At 49.9% G+C, this 23,853-nt stretch overlaps 1 protein-coding gene across 3 annotated transcripts in view; it reads right to left on the bottom strand.

Moving 5' to 3' along the window:
• LOC311621298 (mastin-like) overlaps positions 1-23,853 on the bottom strand; it is a 59,380-nt gene that overhangs the window by 24,647 nt on the left and 10,880 nt on the right. Inside the window, exon 1 of one of the 3 annotated variants that reach the window (XM_084881232.1) lies at positions 9,070-9,182. The exons of the other annotated variants lie outside the window; for them this stretch is intronic. The gene's annotated coding sequence lies outside the window, so the exon portion shown is untranslated. Of the gene's footprint in view, positions 1-9,069; positions 9,183-23,853 lie in introns of those variants that run through there. 3 annotated transcript variants of the gene reach the window in all.

Here is a 23,853-nt window from a genome sequence, read left to right as displayed (position 1 = left end):
GAGGTGGGACTTATTCCTCCAGTGGGACTAGAGGTGACCAGCAGACCAGCTATAAGATAAAAAATATGGTGTTTCCTTTCTGAGAAGGCACTCAGCAATGGTGCTGGAGCCCTCGCTGGTTTGGCTCAGTGGATAGATCGTCAGCCTGCGGACTGAAGGGTCCCATTTGTGATTCTGGTCAAGAGCACCTACCTTGGTTGCAGGTTCCCCAGCTTTGGTCAGGGTTCATGTAGGAGACAAACAATGTGTCTCTCTCACATTGCTGTTTCTCTTGGTCTCTGCCTCTCCCACTCTCTCAAAATATCAATGGGAAAATATCCTTGGGTGAGGATTCACAAAAAATAAAAACAGAATATTGGTACTGGAGATATTTCAATAGTAAGATGACATTGTGCATGTGAAAAAGAAATGAGATGCTTTGAATCATCCTGTACACTGAAGGGTCTCAGGTTCCATTCTCAGTCAGATCAGATACCTAGGTTGAGAATTCATTCATAGATCCGGACGCGTACAATAGGCAACCCATCAATGCTTCTCACACCTCTCTCCCTTCCTCTCCCTAAAATCGATAAGCCTATCCTCGGGAGAGGAACTAAATAAATAATAAATAAGTCAGATGTTCTGAAACAAAACAGAGCAGGGGCACGGATGGGGTGGGGGGCTGGTACCTGAGCCAAAAAGGGGGTGAAGGACAGCAGCAGGCCCAGTCTCCCCTGCCCCCTCCTTCTTTTGAGGCTCACAGTGCCCCCCACAAAGGACAGACTAGCTGGACCTGCAGACAGAGATGGCCAGCAGCACCATGAGATGGAGGAGGCAGCTGCCCTGGGGCCTTTGGAGGGAGTGGAAACCTGCTAACACCTTGATGGTACCCTTCCAGCCTCCAACCCTGGGACAGAATGAGGTTTTGTTTAAAGGCCTGAGTCTGTGGCATTTGTTACAGCGCCCCAGGACACTCAGGCATCTGCTCAGCTGTCCTCACCCATCCTATACATGATCAAGCTTTGTCAAAATGCAGGGCAAAGGGTGTGAGAGGTGCCGATTTATTGCTAGTTCTCGCCTCTCCTCACGTCCTGCACACTCCCGGCACCCGCACAGCACTGGGAGCCAGCCTCCCCGCTCAGTCTCCCTGCTTTCTACATTGAGGTGCTATGTCCTACAAGTCCAACCCCAGAACAAGGCTGGCCACCCGTCAGGCACAGGCTTTTCCTTCTTTGACATTCTGAGAATCATTCTCCACCAAGCATGGGATAGGACCAGACAATGCTCTGAGAGGAGAAGGAAGAGGAATTCCCCCACTCCTGAACCACGCCCGGTCCTCTGTCCCCCGTGAGCCCAGCGAGTGGACCACCGAGGGATGCGTTCCAGCACTTAGGTGAGCTCAGGTCTCTAGAAACCCATCATTCCCTCCTGGAGCCAGAGTCCCTGTCACCCTTGCTGAGATGCTGGTGTGTCCGGGGGCACCCAGAATCAGAATCCTCAGGGGACAATAGGGATCTCCACAGAAAACAACCAGGTTCCCACATGGCCAGGGGCCCCAAGGAGGGGGGAGTAAGCACCCAGGAGGGAACAGGCTGGGCTCACAGACACAGCAAGTCATTCAGGCCCGGGGGGGAGACCTTGGGTGATAAGGAGTGGGCTTCCTCCCTCCCTGCCAGTGGTCTGATCAGAGCCCCGACCTTTACCCACCTCAACAGTGGATGTGGTTTGGGGAAGGCAAGTCTCAGAGGGATCAGCGAGTAGCCACAGGCCCCAACGCCCAGCCTGATGCTGCACCCAGACTTCCCACCCCCCGGCACCAGGTTGGGCGATAACCGGCTGGGCCAGACCTGGGACAAAGACAGTACTGGATCAGCTCCAGCAGATCTGCCTGAAACACAAACAAGAGGTTTGAGGGTCTTGGGGGGGAATCACGTGACTATCATTGGCAGATAATATGCTCTTTTCAGAAAAGCCAAAGCCTCACCTGAGAAGGTTCCCAAGGTATCTGCATGCAAGATAAATGTTTTAAACACAAATCAGGAGAGAAACAAGCAGAAACTCATCTGTTACTCTCAATGGTAACTAATGGGAAGCCAAGATGGTGAACACTCCATTCTCAGCGGGGTCCTTACATTCTAATCCAGAGTCAGTGTCACCCACCAGCTTCCTTACAAGGAAACTCACACTAAATAAAATGTCATTCAAGGTTAAAAAGAGACAGTGTCATCAAATATTAACTCTTCAAATACCAATAGAATGTAAAATGCAGGCAAGTCTGGAACATTCAACGTGACCCCCAAGAGTGTCGGAAAGACTGATGGGGATGTCCCAGGAAGCCACAGGGCAGAGGGAGGCAAACGAGGCAGCTGGTGCCACAAAGCTGTGGAAATGGGAACCCAGTGGCCGCCGAGTGAAGTGGGATGCCTGAATGGCTCGGCCGACCTGCCCGTCCTCCTAGGCCCAACCTTGGTGACAGCACAGCAGCAGACAAAGGCACGGAATCAACTCAGAGGAAAGCAGGAGGACCTGGCATCAGTAATGGCCGCTGGGAATAGATGGAGAAGAGGAAAAAGAGGGGCTTGGGGGGAAGTGCAGCCCACTGCTCTGGAGCTTGGTGTGAAGCCCTTCACTGTGCAGGACACATGGAGGTGTGGCCACCTTGAACGTGAGGGGTCCAGGCAACTCAGATCTTGGCAGGGGCTGGAGAGGGTCACCCCGCACAGAGGAAGGTGGTGAGAGCCATGAGACTGGGAACATGGACCCAGACCCTCCTCTCCCTCCTGTCATTGGGGTCACCCCAGGAGAAGGGGGAGTGATCCAATAATAGAGAACCTTTGGTCCCAGCAAAACAGAGGACTGGCATCTGGGAAGCCCAGGTTTCTGCCCAGTCACCTTAGAACAGAATCAAATAGTCCACCAGCCAGCCAGGGTCTCTTCTGCTCTGTTTGTGGCCTTCAGTGACCAGTCCATCGCTGTCAGCTTGTTGGCATCTACTTTAGGACCAACACTGAGCTCAGGATCCCCCGCCCCTGCCCCGAAAAGTCCCTGCTCTGTGCCCCTGAAGTCAGCGCTGGCTTCCCATGGCCAGTCAGGCAGCAGCATCCAGCTCTAAAGCCCCATCCCAGAGTTCCCTCCTCCGGTCACACCTGGCTCCAGTTGCTATGCGCGGGACTCCGAGGAGCCCATAATCAGAGGATCTGCAGCCTCTATACAGGAAGCAGGGGTTAGAAAATGACCATCTAAAACTGAGATCCAGGGGAAAAGGTAACCTGGAACTTGGCAGGTGGCAGGAAGTAGAGGTGCCCTCAGTGTCTCTTATTGGGGACAGGGAGGCTGGACACTAACAAACAACAGGGCACAGGTGTGTGTTTCTGTGAGTGCCTTCTCCCATGTCCTGACAGTTCCCCTGCCACCCAAACTTAGCAGCCACCACCTCCATAGTGTCTCCCTCCTGGACCAATGACCTGAAAGCCAAGGGCAGAGGGCAGGAGGGAGGTGGCAGCAAGTGAGATATTTCAATCAGTCCTCCTGGGGCAGAAGCAGGTGGAGGAGGGGCACTGGCAAACAAATGCCTGCTGAAGGGCCCTCACACCACAGAGATTCTCAGGGCGTAGACGCCAACTCACCCAAAGAGAAACCGAGCAGGAGACTTACAAAGTACAGTGCTCCCTGGAAACAGGTCCAGTGAAATCAGCAAGGCGCAGAGGTCACACAGTGTGGGCTTCTGTTTATGTGAACTTGTAACCGGACAGCCAGTGGGACCAGGCTGCCTGTCACTGCTTGAGCCCATTAAGCAGAGACAGGCTTGAATCATGTGGGAGCGTTTATTCCAGTCCTGCTGGCAGCATGGGAGAGCAGCAGGTCAGCCAGAGAAATCTACTCTGCGGCCCACCATCAGCCACTGCTTCTATTGGGTAGAGGGACAGCGATGGCGTGGGGAAGCAGGAATGACAGGCATGGGGAAGTGGGCACCAGGGCATCATTACAGGTTGCACAACATGCAGGCAGGAATGTCGGGGTCACCGAGGGTGGACGCCTCTGGGACCTCTGGACCAGATAACAGGTAATTGGGCTGGGGGTTGTACAGAGCGGGACTAGGTTATCTCAGTCACAAGGTTGGAAATCTCTCCATTAATGATAGACAGTTCTCTGGACAGGAGGACGGACTGCATTCTGCTGCTAGCTTCCATGTCCCAGGGCTCACAACTCCCAGCCAGGTGAGAATGTCCTTTGTCTAATCAGAAAAGAGCAACTACGATTAACAGGGAATGAATAATATTTCTTAGAAGTATAGTGAACCAAATAATTTTTCTTTGATAAACATTAAAACAAATACAGTTGTTGACATTTTCATGAGATTCACACAACCTGGAGATTAGATATTATTACCTCATTGTTAGGATTTACTTATGTCAGACACTCCTTACTCTTAATTTATTAACATGTAAGAGGACTCATTTTAGAACCCTCTGATTCCCATTAAGAGCACACATTTAAACTTTATAAAGAATTGCATTCTTCTGGATCATGACCAAGAACCTTTGTCCTGAAAGCATCTTGATCTTGAAATGTTAAGCAGAATAAAAGGGGGCAGAGAAAACTTATTGTGCTTAGCAGTTATCTTGCAAAAAGCCTTCAGCCTTGAGCACCGCATAGCCTAGACAACCATTAGATCTGGCGATGGGAGGAATCAAGGACTGGACTCTTTCATCCGCAGAACAATTTGCAGCCTGCGGAAATGAATAAAACTTTGCCTCCCCCTTCAGTCACTGCTGATCGCTTTTCAGCCTCAGTCCCACTGCAAGCAGGTGCCAGAAATAAAAGGTCTTTTGATACACGATGGTCTCTTATCGTAGGTGAGTGACCTGGCCCACTGTGAACCCTTCAGATCTTATTCATCTTAAAATCAGGTGCTCAAACAGAAGACCCTGGGGAGGGGAGAGGGGAGACTACCTAGTGCCAGTCTAGCACTTTCTCAGTTCTTGTGTCAACAAAATACATTTCACTCGCCCTGGCTATTGTAGTCGTCATTGGCAATGCTACCTTACTGATTCCTCTTCTAAGTGGCCATTCACAGTGGCTAGTAGCCCTGTGGGATTTTATCACTGGACCTGCATTGATCGTGGGCACAGCTGCCTCGCCGCACCCATATTAGTTCTAACCTTGTATGCAGATGGCCTTGGGAGTTCCGTGTACACTGCCATGTTGTTCCTGGTGACCTCCTTCCCACCTCCCTGGTTCTCACTCCTTTTGTGTGTTTCTGGTCGCTGTGTGCTGCCTGAAGTCACCTGCACTGTCTGGGCCTCCCTGTCCCCCATCCCTCATCCAGGGGCGGGCTGCCAGCATACCCCCTACCCCGACAAGCAGGATGTTTGCCCAGAGCTCTGGGAAAGCCACCATTATCATTTTAGGAAATCACCTACGGCCCAAGTTTGCTAAGTTTCATCACAAACTATGGTTGAATTTATCAAGCAAAATAAAATTATTTTTCCATATCTATTGAGATTATCATATGGCTTTTATCATCTATTTCTGCTCCGTTAATGTGGCATATTGCACTAATTGGTGTTAAACCATGTGGTTTAGACCTTCCTGGGTTCTTTGGTAATATTTTACACATTGGGAGTTGGCTTGATAATGTTTTATTTTGCATTTCTTCATTCTATGTTATTAATGGAAAGTGGGCTGAAATGTTCCCTTATTACATGTCCGTTCTCCAGATAGTGTGCCACGGAGGCGCCTCTACTTCTGTTCCCTGAATATCCGTGGGGCCTTAAGTCTCAGTGTAATTCTCCAGGAAGCCATGCTGTGCTGTAACTCTCCCATGTTGTACTTTATATTTTAGTTCTGGGTAGATGTTCACCACCCAGAAGCTGGCCTTTCATGAATCTACATCTGGTCCCGCTTCCAGTTGTCCAAAAGTCAGTTCCCATGAGTTATACTTGTCTAAAAGTTGTCTTTTTCACCTGAGGGCAAATTTGTCTAATGTGGCTGTTCATACTAACCTCTTCCGATTTTTAAACATCTCTGCCTGTCCATGTTTCTGTTCATCTCTTTATTACTAATACTAGAGGCCTGGTGCAGGAAACTCATGCACCGGATGGGAGGGCTGTCCCTCAGCCAGGCCTGCACCCTCTCCAGTCTGGGACCTTTCAGGGGATGTCTGACTGCAGGATTTCTTACTAATCACAAGGCCACACTAAAAATGGCAGTCTAAACATCCCTCTCACAATCCCAGACTGCCGTCTCATAACCACTCACCTGCCTGCCTGCCTGCCTGGCCCCCTGATCTCACCCTAACTACTCCCCTTCCAGCCTGATCTTGCCCCTAACTACCCTCCCCTGTAGGTCTGTTCATGCCTACATGTCCTCTTCTCTTGGCCTGGTCCCCTCTGTCCCCAACAGCCATTCCCTGCAGGCCTGGTTGCTCACAACTTCCCTGCCCTGTGGCCTAGTCCCCCCCAACTTCCCTCCCTTGCAGGCCTGATTACCCCCAACTGCCCTCCCCACCTGCTTTGATGATGCCAGTCAAGTCTCCTACCCATTAGAACGCAGTGGGTACCAGGGTGCCTGGGCCTCCGGGAGGAGGGGGAGTGGAAAGTGGGGAGCCAGCAGGAGGAAAGAGGGGACAGAGGAGGGGGAGCCTCATCAGTCTGGGTGTCACAGGCTGGCACCCCCACGTCTAGGACAGAGGCCTGGCTGTGGCAGGACAGCCCCAGGAGAGGTGCCAGGGAGCAGCACACAGAACTCAGGGGCCTGGTCAGAGCCCCAGCGGGCACTGCGGAGCTGGGTGCTGCCTGGAAGCCAGTCCCGGGCGCTGCCCTCGGTAAGGAGCAAAGATGTCCTGTGGACACAGCTGTGCTGGGGCCTGTGTCACTCTCACAGGAGGGCAGAGTGAGGGAGATTCAGTGTCCTTGTCCGTGTGCTCACAGTTGTCCTGAGGTTTGGTGGGGCCCGAATGGGACAGCCAGTGACGTGAATGAGGGCCTCCATGAGCCCTCCCTGCCCCGGATCCAAGCCTCCACTGTGACACATGAGGACCAGTGGACGCTGGCACAGTGCTGCCCCCACAGCACCCCACCCACCCTCGCTGTCCAGCTTCCACTGAGGTGTTGCACAACGGGGCTGTTAGGTAACAGAAGCTGTGCCTTTTGCCCACCTGCCCTCAGCCTTCCCCTATCAGGGCTCAGACATCACAGTTCCGGCTTTGATCCTGTCTGATACCCACCAGCCCCACCCTCTCTCTATGCATCCATTCCTCACACTCAGACCCAGCTCCTTGGAGCCCTTAATGGTGGCCTGAGGCCCGAAGGACTCAAGCTCAGAGCGTTGTCCACCCACCTCCCACACACAGCTGCTGGCTGAATGCCCACTTGCACATTATCTCAGCATCCTTCTTATCTTTTTTGTTAATCCTCACCAAAGGACATTTTTTTTCCATTGATTTTTAGAGAGAGTGGAAGGAACGCGGGAAGAGAGAGGAGAGAGAAGAGCATCAATGTGAGAGACATATCAATTGGTTGCCTCCTGCAGGCACCCAACGTGGACTGGCCATCAAACGTGCAACCCAAGCTCATGCCCTAGACTGAGACTCAAACCCTGTCCTCTTTCTTCTGTGGTTTGACACTCCAACCACTGAGCCAAACCAGCCAGGGCCCCCTTCTTTATAAAATTATTTGCAGAAATACACCATGTAAATACAAAGATAAGACAGCTTTGTTATTTTTCTTTGTAATTTTGTCCCCACTCCTGAACCCACTCCCTTTGGGCTGCTACCAACTTGTTCTCTATATCTATGGGATCTGTTTATCTTTTCTTTATTTGTTTTTATTTTGTTTTAGATTCCATACATGAGTTGCTCATTTCTCAGCATCTTTGCAAACATGTGGTTTTATAGTAGGTTTTTACATTCTCCAACCTGATGAATGTGAAATTGTATGTCTTTTTATTTTCCTCTGATTATGAAGGAGACCAGTCAATGCCAATAGCCACTCAGGTGTGTCTATTGAGAATTGCATGCAGTGTGTGTGTTTCCATTAACACTTTGTTTCCTTTGGCCCACACCATTCCTCTGAATTAATATTTCTTCTTCCTGGAATAAATCTTTAAGTAATTCTTTTAATGAGTGCCTGCAGGTAATAAGACACTCATCATGTCTTCTGTTTTCTAATGTCACCATTTTTTCCTCAATATTGTGAGACAGTATCTGGGAATAAAATTTTATGTTGATGGTGATTTTTCCTCACCACTTCAAAGGAATGCTCCAGATCTTCCTTCCACCTCCTGTTGCTGATCAGAACTCCCCTGAGGCTAATAGACTTTTCCTTTCAGGTTAAACTATCATGTGTCTCCTCTGGCTTTTAATGTGGACATTGTGCAGTTTTACTGAAATGGGTTTATGTGACAATTTATTTGTATTTATTCTGCTAATTTTCACAGGGCACTTTCCAATGAAGGTTCATCATTTTTCCTTGATTCTAGAAAATTACCATATATTTTTGTACCAAAACCACGTTTTCATTTTTTCAGACAGTTTTTGTAAATTCCTAATAAGCAGGGAAAGAAGAGAAGAAGAAAGAAAGGAAGAGGAAAGTGAGGGATGGAGGGAGGGGCACAGAGACAAACTTAACCCGCATGAGCTCCCAAAAATGTCATCAAATGGAACTGCACCCTGGAAAATCTCCTCACACTCAGACATGGAGACCAGGGACCAGGGGACCTCTCAGGGAGGCCACACTGCGCCCTCAGTCAACACAATGATGAGCCCATGTCACCATCTAATGCCACGGTTTGGAGCTGGCTTTTCCAAGTTTAATGGGAATCAGAGGGTGAGCAGGAGGCCATGGACACAGGCCCCTTACCCTGCCCCACCCTCCTGTGAGAGACACCACTCTAAAGCCAGGAAAGGTGGGTGACCCAGAGGGCAGGAGGCCTTTGACACTGTGGTGGGTGAGACAAAGGGTGAGGAAGTTGGGAGGAAAATGTTGGAATTGGGAAATCAGCAGGGGTTTCAACAAGGAAGATGAAGGGCCCCCCATCACTGGAACCCTGCCTGGCCACATCTAGGAGCAAGGGAGTGGAGGAACATACTTCCAGATCCAAGAAATGTAGCTCATCACCCGGGCATACACTCCAGGGAAGTCGCGATGACCACAGATGTCTCCCCAGCTCACAATCCCTACCTGGATCCAGGTGCATTTCCAGCTGCATGCTCTCCCTGAGCCTCCCAGAAGGAACCCCTGCTGGTGGCTGATTTTGGACACCCGGCCCCAGACCCAGAGACTGAATCCCAGATGTGGTAAGACCCCGAGTGTCTGCTCATTCCTATGGCAAACACAGGACCCGGTACACCTGCCACCTCGGTGCCTCTGCTTCCTGCCGCCCGTCATTCTGCTCCTGGAGCACAAAGAGACAAGTGCAGCGATGGGTGCTCAGGGGCCTCTCCTGTCCCCTGGCCGAGTCCCTCCCCTTCACAGGACCAAGACCAGACCAAGATGGACACCCCTGTGCAGGGAGGGGAGCGCCACGCCCCCAGGTGCCACCAGGGACTCAGGCAAAGCTGCTCCTCCTTCCAGACCATCACTGGCCTCCGGGGACAGGGCCCAGGTGACAGCCCCTGGAGGGGAGCGTGCCCTGTGGCCGGAAGGACGGACTTCTTGCCCAGAGAGAGCCACCTTCCAGCTTCAGCTGTCCAGGTCCCGCCGTGAGGGGGGTGTTTTACTGCCTCCACTGGGGCCCCGATGAGGAAGCTGCCACTCCACAGGCCTGAGAACCACTGTGGTTTGTGATAGATCCTCCCTTCCCCCAACTGGTGGCAGTGTATGAGGTACCTGCGACCTAGGGGCAACTTATACGGACCATACATTGAGCCACAATCAGAGCGTTGCTGAGCACACTAAGCCCCCATTCCGTCCCATTCCTCCCCTCAAAAGGCGTGTTCCACTCTGCACAGGCTGCTACTCTCCCCTTGTGGGACAGCCCGGCAGGTCCTTCTCTTCTAATGAAGCCTGTGGTCCTGGTTTTTGGCCTCTGTCTGATATCTCAGTTTGGGTGGCCACCAGCCACGCGGATCCCAGTTGGGTGGCGGGCAAATGGCAGCAGGTGGACCTGGGCCTCCACCAGCAGCAACTCATACTGAGAGGGCGCCTCACCATCATGTCCAGCCAGAAAAGGAAGCCCTACCCGGGAAGGTTGGATGCCTTTGATACAGTGTCAGCCCCAACTGAAGGGTCTCAAGTTCAGTTCTTAGTCAAGGGCAGGCACCTGGGTTGTCCTTCCCTCCCCGCCCCCCAGTTGAATTGTGTGCAGGAAACAAGGAATCCATGTGTCTCTCTCACATCAATGTTTCTCCCTCCTTAATTTTCTCTGAAAGCATTGGGAAACTACCCTCAGGGGAGGGTTCAAACAAAACCTGCTTTTGGTTCATCCCAGACTATGCCGGAGGCAATCAATCCCTCGCGCTCGCTCTCAGGCTCACTTCCCACTCTCTCCAGAAAATCAATGGAACGAACACCCTCTGGGAGGCTTAACAGAGAGAGAGAAAGCGAGCACCATGCAGCTGCTGACAGTGCAGGGCGTCTGGCCAGTGGGATCCCCAGGGCTTGTCCCTGGGCATCCTCAGACCAGGAGCTCCATCAGGTTTTTCGGCACCTTCTCCTGGGGCTCAGGTTCCAGGCAGGGCTCCCGGCCCGTCCAGCCATGGCTCTGCTGTCTGGACACCAGCGCTGGTGTGTCCTCACCACTCCCACAGAAGCCTCTTGGCCAGACCCCACAGCTCCTTTGGAGCACATTCACGTTCCTCTCTCCAAAGCCTTGCAGGCTGGGCTGCCACTAACCCCGGTTCAGACCAGTGCTCAGGAGATGAGGGGCAGGTCTTCTCAGGGAGATGCCTGTGCAGTACAATGGGGCTCAGAAGGCAGGATAATGGCCCCCAAAGACATCCCCACCCTAATCTCCAGGAACTGCAAACACGTTAGGCTACCTGGCAAAGGGGAGAAAGAATGCAGATTGAATTAACTAACTGGTGACCTTGAGATGAGGGTCATTCCAGATCATCCAGGTGGCCACGTGCCATCACTGGCCCTCAGGAATGTCCCAGGAAAGGCTGGGACGTGTTCCAGAAGCTGGGAAGGGCCAGGAACCTGCAGGAGGAACCAGCCCACACCTGGATTTAGCCCATGAGGCCACGGTCTCCTGACTGCAGGACGGTGAGATGATTCATGTGCCCTGTGGTGACTGTGACAGCAACCACAGGACACTAATACCAGACGGGTGTCCTGGGTCTTAGTAAGGGAGGTGGGGTGTATTAGGGGGCTCAGGGGACCTGGGACTCAACATTTCCTGGGCAGCAACTGGATGTCAACTTTCCACGTGTCAGGACCCGCTGTGTTCTAGCCAGGCCCTGGCCTTGGCCATCCCTCACCCAAGGCAGCGTCTCGGTCCCAGAACTCAGTACTGGTGGCGCTCACTCCCTCTGCCCCATGTCCCCCAGGAGCCCTTCTGCTCTGTGTGCAGCCTTCAGTGGCCAGTCCATCGCTATCAGCTTGTTGCCGTCTTTCTCCAGGGCTGCCACTTGTCACAGCATTCCCCCAAAGTCCCTGATCTGTGCCCCCATGGCCGGCCAGGCTACAGCGTCCAGCTCCAAGGCCCCATCCAAAAGTGGCCTCCTCCTCTGGTCACACCTGGCTCCAGCTGCTGTGGGCAGGGCCCCCAGAAGCCCACAATCAGAGGCTCAGCAGCCTCTACACAGGAAGCAGGGGTCAGGAAATGACCATCTGGAACTGAGATCCAGGGAGAAAGGTAACCTGGAACTTGGTGGGTGGCAGAGCAGCAGGAAGTAGAGGTGCCCTCAGTGTCCCTTGTTGAAGGCAGGGGGGCTGGACACTAATAAACAACAGAGCACAGGTGTGTGTTTCTGTGAGTGCCTTCTCCCATGTCCTGACAGTCCCCCTGGCACCTTCACTGAGCAGCCACCACCTCCATAGCATCTCCCTCCTGGACCAATGACATGAAAGCCAAGGACAGAGGGCAGGAGGGAGGAGGCAGCAAATAAAACATTTCACTCAGTCCTCCTGGGGCAGAAATAGGTGGAGGAGGGGCAGTGAAGGGGGCTTGTTCCCATAGAGAACCCTTCACACCACAGATGTTCAGGGTATAGATGCCAACTCAGTCAAAGAGAAACCGAGCAGGAGACTTACAAAGTACAGTGCTCCCTGGAAACGTGTTCAGTGAAATCAGCGAGGCACAGAGGTCACACAGTGTGGACTTCTGTTTATGTGAACTTGTAACCCGACAGCCAACGGGTCCAGGCTGCCTGTCACTGCTTGAGCCCATGAAGCAGAGACAGGCTTGAATCATGTGGGAGCATTTATTCCAGTCCTGCTGGCAGGATGGGAGATCAGAAGGTCAGCTAGAGAAATCTACTCTGTGGCCCACTATCAGCCACTGCTTCTATTTGGAAGAGGGACAGAGATGGCGTGGGGAGCAGGAGTGACAGACATGAGGAAGTGGGCATGGGGCATCATTACAGGTTACACGTCATGCAGGCTGGGGTGGTGGGGTCACTGAGGGTGGACGCCTCTGGGTATCTTGGGACCAGATTACAAGTAATAGGCTGGACTTGTACAGAGCTGGTGCCTACGGAACTAAATTATCTCAATCACAAGGTTGTAAATCTCTCCATTAATGATAGACAGGAGGATGGACTGCATTCGGATGCTACCTTCCATGTCCCAACATGCACAACTCCCAGCCAGGTGAGAATGTTCTTTGTCTAATCAGAAAAGAGCAACCATGATTAACAGAGCATGATAAATATTTCTTTTTTAATTTTTTATTTATTTTTTTAAAAATTTATTAAATTATTATCTCTGTACATATACCATTCCTCCCACCCCAGAGTTTTGTGTCCATTGGCTATACTTATATGCATGTATACAGTCCTTCGGTTGATCTCTTATCTTCCTCAGGATTAATATTTTTTTAATATATTTTATTGATTTTTTACAGAGAGGAAGGGAGAGAGATAGAAAGCTAGAAACGTCAATGAGAGAGAAACATCAACTAGCTGCCTCCTGCACACCCCCCACCGAGGATGTGCCCGCAACCAAGGTACATGCCCTTGACCGGAATCGAACCCGGGACCCTTCAGTCCACAGACTGACACTCTACAACTGAGCCAAACCGGTTTTGACGGGATTAATATTTCTTATAAATATAGTGAACCAAACTTTTTTCTTTGATAAACATTAAAACAAATACAGTTGTTGACATTTTCATGAGATTCACACAACTTGGAGATTAGATATTATAACCTCATTGTTAGGATTTACTTATGTCAGACACTCCTTACTCTTAATTTATTAACATGTAAGAGGACTCATTTTGGAACCCTGTGATTCCCATTAAGAACACATATCTAAACTTTATAAAGAATTGTGTTCTTCTGGCTCATGACCAAGAACCTTTGTCCAGAAAGCATCTTGATCTTGAAATGTTAAGCATAATAAAGGGGGGCAGAGAAAACTTATTGTGCTTAGCAGTTATCTTGCAGAAAGCCTGCAGCCTTGAGCACGGCATAGACTACAAAACCATTAGACTTGGCAATGGGAGGGACGAAGGACTGGACCCATTCATCAGCAGAATGGTTTGCAGCCAGCAGAAATGAATAAAACCCTGCCTCCCCCTTCAGTCACTGCTGATTGCTTTTTCATGCCCAGCCCCCTGCACCCAGGTGCCTGAAATAAAAGCTCTTTTGATACACGATGGCCTCTTATCATAGGTGAGTGACCTGGCACACTGTGAACCCTTCAGATCTTATTCATCTTAAAATCAGGTGCTCAAACAGAAGACACTGGGGAGAGTGGAGGGGTGACTACCTAGTGGCAGTCTAGCATTTTCTCAGTTCTTGTGTCAACAGAATATATTTCACTCGCCGTGGCTGGTAGTAGTCATTGGCAATGCTATCTTACTGATTCCTCTTCTAAGTGGCCATTGACAGTGGCTAGTAGCCCTGTGGGACTTCATCACTGGACCTGCATTGATCGTGGGCACAGCTGCCTCGCCGCACCCATATTAGTTCTAACGTTGTGTGCAGATGGCCTTGGGAGTTCCATGTACACTGCCATGTTGTTCCTGGTAGCCTCCTCCCCTCCCTCCTGATCCTCACTCCTTTTGTGTATTTCTGGTCGCTGTGTGCTGCCTGGAGTCACCTGCACAGTCTGAGCCTCCCTGTCCATCATCCCTCATTCAGTGGTGGGGCTGCCAGCGTATCCCCCTCCCCACAAGCAGGATGTTTGCTGAGGGCTCTGGGAAAAACACCCTTATCATTTTAGGAAATCACCTATGGCCCAAGTTTGCTAAGAGTTTCATCACAAACTATGGTTGAATTTATCAACCAAAATAAAATTATTTTTTCATATCTATTGAGATTATCACCTGGCTTTTATCATCTATTTCTGCTCCATTAATGTGGCATATTGCACTAATTGGTGTTAAACCATGGTGGTTTAGACCTTCCTGGGTTCTTTGGTAATTATTTTACATGTTGGGAGTTGGTTTGATAATGTTTTACTTTGGATTTCTTCATTCTATGTTCATACTGGAAACTGGCCTAAAACTTTCCTTTATTCTCTGTGCCTCGTTCTGATCTCCAGACAGGGTGCAAGTGTATCGCCTCTCTTTCTATTGCCTGGAGATCCATCGGACCTTGAAGGCTCAATGTCATTCTCCAGGAAGCCATGCTGTGCTGTAACTCTCCTGTGTTTTCCTTTATATTTTCGTTCTGGGTAGATGTTCACCCACCCAGAGCCAGGCCTCTCATGATTATCAATCTGGTTCCACTTCCCTTTCTTCAAATCAGTTCCCAAGATTTATACTTGCCTAAAATTTGTCCATTTCACCTGAGGTTTTTCATACTAACCTAAAAATCTCTGCCTGTCCACATTTCTGTTCGTCTCTTTATTACTAATACTAGAGGCCTGGTGCACCAAATTCATGCACGGGGTAGGAGGGGTGGCCCTCAGCTGGACCTGCACCCTCTCCAATCTGGGACCCTTCAGGGGATGTCTGACTACAGCATTTGTGACTGATTGCAAGATCAGGCCTAAAAAGGGCAGTCTAAACATTCTTCTCACAATCCCAGACTGCTGTCTCCTAACCGCTCACCTGCCTGCCTGCCTGCCTGCCTCCCTGATCGCATCCTAACTGCTCCTCTTCTGACCTGGTCTTGCCCCCAACTGCCTTCCCCTGCAGGCCTGGACACACCCAAATTCCCTCTTCTGCTGGCCTGGTCCCCCGCACCCTCAATTGCCATTCCCTGCAGGACAGGTTGCCCACAACTGCCCTCACCTGTGGTCTAGTACCCCCGCAACTGCCCTCCCCTGAGGGCCAGGTCACCCCCAACTGCCTTTCCCTCCTGCCCTAATCTTGCACCCAACTGCCATCCCCTAACAACTTCATGGCGCCAAACTTGCCACCCCTGCAGGCTTGGTTGCCCCCACTGCCCTCTCCTGCCAGCCATCTTGGCAGCTATTTTGTGGCTGCCATCTTGTGGCTACCATCTTGTGACAATGTCCCTCAATGTCATCGTGGAAGGGCCTGATGCCACCTAGACTTTTATTATATAGGATTATCCGTGCATCAGTTTTCCTACCTGATCAATCTTTCCAGAAGTTTGCCTATTCATTAAAATTAAGAAACTCACTTTTGGCTTTGCGACCCTAAAATTTCTTTATTAGTTCATGTGCTGCTTTTGTTTTAAATCACCCCTGACTTTCTTCCTTTAGTTAGTCGATATTTTATCCCATTGCTTATGCTCTCTCTCTCTCTCAGTTTCCTCTGACATCTTTTTTCTCACTTCTAGACTTCAACTGGACATTCTCTGTTCTATTTGTACTGAATCCAGAAAAGACTGGTCATCTCCCTCCTGGTTGCAAGACCCCATGTCCCTGTGAATATTAAGAGGTGGTATTTTCACATTTGTGGGTCATATATACTTTTTAATTTTCATTCTGACTTTTCTTTAGAAGTACATTATTTAAATTTCCCAATGTAGGGGGGTTTGTGCCCATTTTTGATATAAGTGTGAGAAAGCTTAAAATACCAGTGTAGCCTATTGTCTTCCAATACAAGGCAACTGGAAGAGACCTCTGAGAAGAGAAATTCAGGCTCAGTATTTGCCGAGGATGTAAACAAAGGCAGAGAAATAAATGTCCAGCCTCAGGAACAAAAGATGGGTTACAGGACACCCCTCAGACAGTGAACTTGTTGGCAAGTGGCCTTGTCACTTGGTGTCCATTGTGATCTGCTCCTGTCCAACATCCATCAAAGTTATATGTGACTATATGTCTGCATGTATCAGAGCTTCCCAATCCATACAACTGGACAACCACACACACACACATACACACACACACACACAGGAACATGGACACACGCACATACACACACACAAGCATAAAATCACGTATGCCCACGCACATGAAGATGATGATGCTTGGGCACACGTGGAAAGAGGCCCTAGGAGGCTCAGGGTGCAGGGAGACCAGCCTGGGGCCAAGAATTCAGTCATGGGTGGCAGTCTGCATGTGGAACCCTGGGTTTCCAGCCTTCTTTCCCAGCATGCCCTGGAGCCAGGGGGAGCAGCCAGGCCACTGCACCTGGCACCTCTTCTGGAAAAACTGGTCACCTCAGGGGAATGCAAACCAACTACCAACCAAGACACTGGGAACGTCCCACAGAGAGGCTGTGGGAACCTCCAGCTATGGGGCCTGTGTGATAGGAGCCCAGGTGATGCCAGTCAAGTCTCCGACATATTAGAACACGGTTGGTACCAGGGTGCCTGGGACTCGAGAGGAGGGAGAATGGAGAGTGGAGAGCCAGCAGGAGGAAGGAGGGGATGGTGGAGGTGAAGCCGGATAGTCTGGGTGTCACAGGCTGGCACCCCAGGATCTGGGACAGAGGCCTGGCTATGGGAAGACAGCCACCAGGAGAGGTGCCAGAGAGCAGCACACAGAACTCAGGGGCCTTGGTCTGAGCCCCAGCGGGCAGTACGAAGAGGGGTGCTGCCCTTGGTGAGGAGCAAAGCCATCCTGTGGACACAAAGCTGCGTTGTGGCCTGTGACCCTCTGAACAATAGGCCAGAGTGAGTGAGATTCAGTGTCCTTGTCCGTGCACTCACAGTTCTTCTGAGGTTCGGTGGGGCCCGAATGGGACAGCCAATGAAATGAATGAGAGCCTCCATGAGCCCTCCCTTGGAGACCCCAAGACCTCCCTTGTGACATGTGAGGACCCGTGGACACTGGCACAGTGCTGCCCCCACACCACCCCCACCCGCCCTCGCTGTCCAGCTTCCACTGAGGTGTTGCACAACAGGGCTATTAGGTAACAGAAGCTGTGCCTTTTGCCCACCTGCCCTCAGCCTTCCCCTATTAGGGCTCTGACATCATTGTTACAGTTCCGGCTTTGGTCCTGTCCCTGATACCCACCCAGCCCCACCCTCTCTCTGGGCATCCATTCCTCTCACTCAGACCCAGCACCCCTAATGGCAGCCTGAGGCCAGAAGGACCCCTGCCCAGAGCAGGAGTGCAGGGCACTGCCCACCCACATCCCACACACAGCTGCTGGCCTGAATGTCCATGTGCACTGTATCTCAGCATTCCTTTCTTATCTTTTTTTACTAATTCTAACACCATGGTATTTTTTAATTGTATTTTAGAGAGTCTGGAAAGGAAGGTGGTGGGGGTTGAGGGGGGGGTGAGAGAAGAGAGAAATGCACCAATGTGAGAGACACATCAATTGATTGCTTCTTGCAGGCACCCCAACACGGGGCTAGGGATCAAACCTGCAACCAAGCACATGCTCTTGACTGGGAATCAAACTCAGGCCTCTTCGTTCTGTGGTCGGACACTCCAACCACTGAGCCAAACCAGCCAGGGCCCACACTTCTTTTTTAAAATGATTTACAGAATTACAGCACTTCATAAATATAGAGATCATGAGAGCTTTGAGTTTCCTCTTCTTTAATTTTATTCCCTCCCCTCTACCCTCGCCCCAGGGCTACCACCCATTTACAAAAACGTTTTATTTTTCCAGACAGTTTTTTTTTTAATTCCTAATAAGGGGTTCTGAATCTCTAAAAAGCCTCTGAAGTTGGAGGCTCTCAAACCATCTACAAACATGTTCTTTTGTATTTTAAGGGATTTTTTTCAAATTCCTCTGTTTCTGATATGCTGATGTTGAAAACCAAACAAGCCGACATTCAAACACACTCAGAGATTGGCCCTCCGCCCCTCAAACCCCTTCCAAGTTCATGCCTCTGTCCACACCACCTCTGTCCCTCTGCCCACAGCCCCTTCCCCCAATGCCCACCCTTGCTCATACTTCATGAGCTGGGCCTAGTAGCTCAGCCCCATCAAATCCTCCCAACAGGACCAGGCTGGCTGGATCACGCCCTGTGTCCCTCTAGCTCTGTCTTCAGCACTCACCTCCACACCATGTCCCACACTCAATGCAGTGCTGTGTTTATGTCCGTCCTCACCTCCCTGTGGGTTCAAGGAGCCCAGGAACCCATTCAGTGAACTCCTTCCCCTGAAACCTTGTCCATGATGGATGCCTTTGATCAAGGATAACAAAGGGAAGGAAGGAGGAAGGGAGGGCAGGAGGGAAGAGAAATAAGAAGAAACAAGTAAGAAATAAGGGAGAGAGAACATAGAAGACCAGAAAGAGAAATTAAAAAGCAGGCAAAGGAGGGAGTAGAGGAAGAAAGGACGAGGAAAGTGGAGGGATGGAGGCAGGGACACTGGGACAAGCATAACCAGCATGAGCTTCCAGAAATGCCATCACATAGAACTGTACCCTGGAAAACCTCATCACACCCAAACACGGAGACCAGGGACCCAGGGCCCTCTCAGGGAGGCTCCCATTGTGCCCTTAGTCAATGCCACGATGAGTCCATGCCAGCATCTAAAGCCACGGTTTGGAGCTGGCTTTTTCAAGTTTAATGGGAATCAGAGGGTGAGCAGGAGGCCATCACACAGGTCCCTTACCTGGCCCACCCTCCTGTGAGACATCAACCTTTAGGGATTCGTCCTGAGTCTCCCACTCTAAAGTCAGGAAAGGTGTGTGACCCAAAATGCAGGAGTCCCGTGACACTGTGGAGGGTGGGACAATGGGTGAGGAGGTTGGGAGGAAGATGTTGGAGTTGGGAAAGAAGCAGGGGTTTCAACAAGGAATATGGAGGGTTCCCCATCACTGGAACCCTGCCTGGCCTCATCTAGGAGCCAGGGGGCGGAGGAACATACTTCTGGATCCAAGAGATGCTCAGGGTGTAGACGACAACTCACCCAAAGAGAAACTGAGCAGGAGACTTACAAAGTACAGTGCTCCCTGGAAACGTGTTCAGTGAAATCAGCGAGGCACAGAGGCCACACAGTGTAGGCTTCTGTTTATGTGAACTTGTAACCGGACAGCCAGTGGGTCCGGCTGCCTGTTACTGCTTGAGCCTATTAAGCAGAGAAAGGCTTGAATCATGTAGGAGCGTTTATTCCAGTCCTGCTGGCAACATGGGAGAGCAGCAGGTCAGCCAGAGAAATCTGCTCTGTGGCCCACCATCAGTCACTGCTTCTATTGGGCAGAGGGCAGAGATGGCATGGGGAAGCAGGAATGACAGGCATGGGGAAGTGGGCACCAGGGCATCATTACAGGTTACACGTCATGCAGGCTGGGGTGGCCAGATCACGGGGGTGGATGCCTTCGGGCACCAGGGGCCCAGATTGCAGGTAATAGGGCTGGGGTTGTCCAGAGCGGGATTAGGTCATCTCAGTCACGAGGTTGTAAATCTCTCCATTAATGGTAATCAGTTCTCTGGACAGGAGGATGGACTGCATTCGGCTGCTAGCTTCCATGTCCCAGGGCTCACAACTCCCAGTGAGGTGAGAATGTGCTTTGTCTAATCAGAAAAGAACAACTATGATTAACAGAGCATGATTAATATTTCTTATAAGTATAGTGAAAAAAGACATTTTTCTTGGACAAACATTGGAACAAATACAATTGTTTATATTTTCATGAGATTCACACAACCTGGAGATTAGATATTATTACCTCATTGTTAGGATTTACTTATCTCAGACACTCCTTACTCTTAATTTATTAATATCTAAGAGGACTCATTTTAGAACCCTCTGATTCCCATTAAAAATACACATCTACACTTTATAAAGAATTGCATTCTTTTGGATCATGACCAAGAACCTTTGTCCAGAAAGCATCTTGATCTTGAAATGTTAAGCACAATAAAATGGGGCAGAGAAAACTTATTGTGCTTAGCAGTTATCTTGCAGAAAGCCTGCAGCCTTGAGCACCGCATAGCCTAGACCAGTGTTTCCCAACCTTCTCTCATGATGAGAATCACCTGGTGGAGTTGTTAAAACACAGATTCCTGAATCCCAACTAAGAAGTGCTAAACTAGAATTTTTGAGAACATATAGGTAAAATTGCATACCTAACTTAGTGCTCTGTATATAACATCTGTGTTAGAGCACTAGTTAAGTATACAATTTTACCTATATGTTCCCAAAAATCCTAGTTTAGCACTTCTTAGTTGGGATTCAGGAATCTGTGTTTTAACAACTCCACCAGGTGATTCTCATCATGAGAGAAGGTTGGGAAACACTGGCCTAGACAACTATTAGATCTGGCGATGGAAGGAACCAAGGACCGGACCCTTTCATCAGCAGAATGGTTTGCAGCCAGCAGAAATTTAAAAAAAAAAAAAAAAAAAAAAAAAAAAAAAAAAAAGACCTGCCTTCCCTTCAGTCACCGCTGATTGCTTTTTGGGCCTCAGCCCCACTGCACGCAGGTGCCTAAAATAAAAGCTCTTTTGATACATGATGGCCTCATATCATAGGTGAGTGACCTGGCCCACTGTGAACCCTTCAGATCTTGTTCATCTTAAAACCAGGTGCTCAAACAGAAGACACTGGGGAGGGGAGAGGTGAGACTATCTAGTGCCAGTCTAACACTTTCTCAGTTCCTGTGTCAACAAAATACATTTCACTTGCCCTGGTTGATAGTAGTCATTGGCAATACTATCTTACTGATTCCTCTTCTAAGTGACCATTGGCAGTGGCTAGTAGCCCTGTGGGACTTCATCACTGGACCTGCATTGATCGTGGGCAAAGCTGGCTCGCTGCACCCACATTAGTTCTAAGGTTGTGTGCAGATGGCCTTGGGAGTTCCATGTACACTGCCATGTTGGTCCTGGTAGCTTCCTCCCCTCCCCCCTGATCCTCACTCCTTTTGTGTGTTTCTGGTCGCTGTGTGCTGCCTGGAGTCACCTGCACTGTCTGGGCCTCCCTGTTCATTATCTCTCAATCAGGGACAGGACTGCTAGCGTACTCCCAACACCCACAAGCAAGACGTTTGCTGTGGGCTCTGGGAAAGCCACCCTTATCATTTTAGGAAATCACCTATGGCCCAAGTTTGCTAAAAGTTACATCACAAACTATGGTTGAATTTATCAACCAAAATAGGATTATTTTTCCACATCTATTGATATTGTCACATGGTTTTTATCATCTATTTCTGCTCTGTTAATGTGGCATATTGCACTAATTGCTGTTAAACCATGGTGGTTTAGACCTTCCTGGATTTTTTTTGTGTGTGTGTGATTATTTTGTCCATTGAATGTTGGTTTCATTTTGGATTTTTTCATTCTATGTGTTTGAATGAAAATTGCCTGAAATGTTCCTTTATTCTCTGTGCCTAGTTCTGTGCTGCAGAAACTGTGCCAGGAAGCTGCCTCCTTACTGTTCCCTGGAAGATCTCATGGGCCTTAAGTCTCAGTGTAATTCTCCAAGAAGCCATGCTGTGCTGTAACTCTCCCCTGTTGTACTTTATATTTTACTTCTGGGTAGATGTTCACCACCCAGAAGCAGGCCTTTCCTGATTATCAATCTGGTCCCGCTTCCAGTTGTCCTAAAGTCAGTTCCCATGAGTTATACTTGCCTCAAAATTTTCCATTTCACCTGAGGGCTAATTTTTTTAATGTGGTTGTTCATACTAACCTCTTCTGATTTTAAAAAATCTCTGCCCAGTCAATGTGTCTGTTCCCCTCTTTATTGCTAATATTATCTGTGCATCAGTTTTCCTGCCTGACCCATCTTGCCAGAGGTTTGCCTATTTCATTAGACTTAAGGAACTCACCTTTGGCTTTGCAACCCTGTAATTTCTTTATTATATAGTCCAGGTGCTTTTTTTATTCATTTTAAATCACCTCTGACTCCCTTCCTTTAGTTAGTTGATCTTTAATTCTCTTCCTCATGCTCTATTTCTGTTTCCTTGGACATTTTTCTCACTTCCCAACTTCAACAGGACATTCTCTGTTCTATTTGTATTAAATCCAGAAAAGACTGGTCATCTCCCTCCAGGTGCAAGCCCCCATGTCCCTGTGAATGTTAGGACATGGTATTGTCAACATTGTGAGTCTTATGTACTTTTTAATTTTCATTCTGACATTTTCTTAGAAGAATATTTTTTACTTTACCAAATGTAGGGGGGCTGGTGCCCATTTTTTATGTAAGTGTGAGAAAGCTTAAAATACCAATGTAGCCTGTTGTCTTCCAATACAAGGCAACTAGAAGAGACCTCTGAGAACAGAAATTCAGGCTCAGTATTTGCCGAGGACGTAAACAAAGGCAGAGAAATAAATGTCCAACGTCAGGAACAAAAGATGGGTTACAGGACGCCCCTCGTGAACTCAGACAGTGAACTTGTTGGCAAGTGGCCTTGCCCCATGGTGTTCCTGTGATCTGCTGCTGTCCAGCGTCTATCAAAGTTATATGTGACCATATGTCTGCATGTATCAGAGCTTTGCAATCCATGCAACTAAACAACCACACACATACACACACACATAGGCACATATGCCCACACACATGCAGATGATGATGTATGGGCACACGTGGAGGAAGGCCCTAGGAGGCTCCTGGTGCAGGGAAACCAGCCTGGGGCTGAGAACCCAGTCATAGGTGGCAGTCTGCCTGCAGGATCCTGGGCTTCCAGCCTTCTCTCCCAGCATGCCCTGGAGCCAGCGTGCCATGGATTGGGCACTGCACCTGGCGCCTCTTCTGGCAAAACTGGTAACCTCAGGGGAAAACAAACCAATTACCAACCAAGACACTGGTAACGTCCCTCAGAGAAGCTGCGGGAACCTCCAGCTGTGGGGCCTGTGTGGTAGGATCCCAGGTGATGCCAGTCAAGATTCCTACCCATTAGAACACGGTGGGTATCAGGGTGCCTGGACCTCGGGGAGGAGGGAGAGTAGAGATTGGGAAGCAAGCAGGAAGAAGGAGGGGGGGGGGCCGGACAGCCTAGGTATCACAGATTGGCACTTCCGAATCTAGGACAGAGGCCTGGCTGTGGGAGGACAGCCATCAGGAGAGGTGCCAGGGAGTAGCACACAGAACTCGCCGGGGACTGTGGAAGTTGGTGCTGCCTGAAAGCCGGTCCCAGGCACTGCCCTCAGTGAGGAGCAAAGCCTTCCTGTGGACACAAAGCTGCACTGGGGCCTGTGTCTCTCTGAGCAGTAAGGCAGAGTGAGGGAGATTCAGTGTCATTGTCACTGTGGTCACAGTTGTCCTGAGGTTTGGTGGGGCCTGAATGGAATAGCCAGTGAGGTGAATGAGGGTCTCCATGAGCCCTCCCTGCCCCAGGCTCTAAGACCTCCACTGTGACACGTGAGGACCCGTGGACGCTGGCACAGTGCTGCCCCCACAGCACCCCCACCCACCCTCGCTGTCCAGCTTCCACTGAGGTGCTGCACATCGGGGCTGTTAGGTAACAGAATCTGTGCCTTTTGACCACCTGCCCTCA

Source organism: Pipistrellus hanaki (genome assembly GCF_964339955.1).
Source record: "Pipistrellus hanaki genome assembly, chromosome: 4".
Lineage (NCBI taxonomy): Eukaryota > Metazoa > Chordata > Mammalia > Chiroptera > Vespertilionidae > Pipistrellus > Pipistrellus hanaki.
The sequence above is the reverse complement of the archived record's forward strand: the minus strand, read 5'-3'. Positions and strand labels throughout refer to the sequence as shown.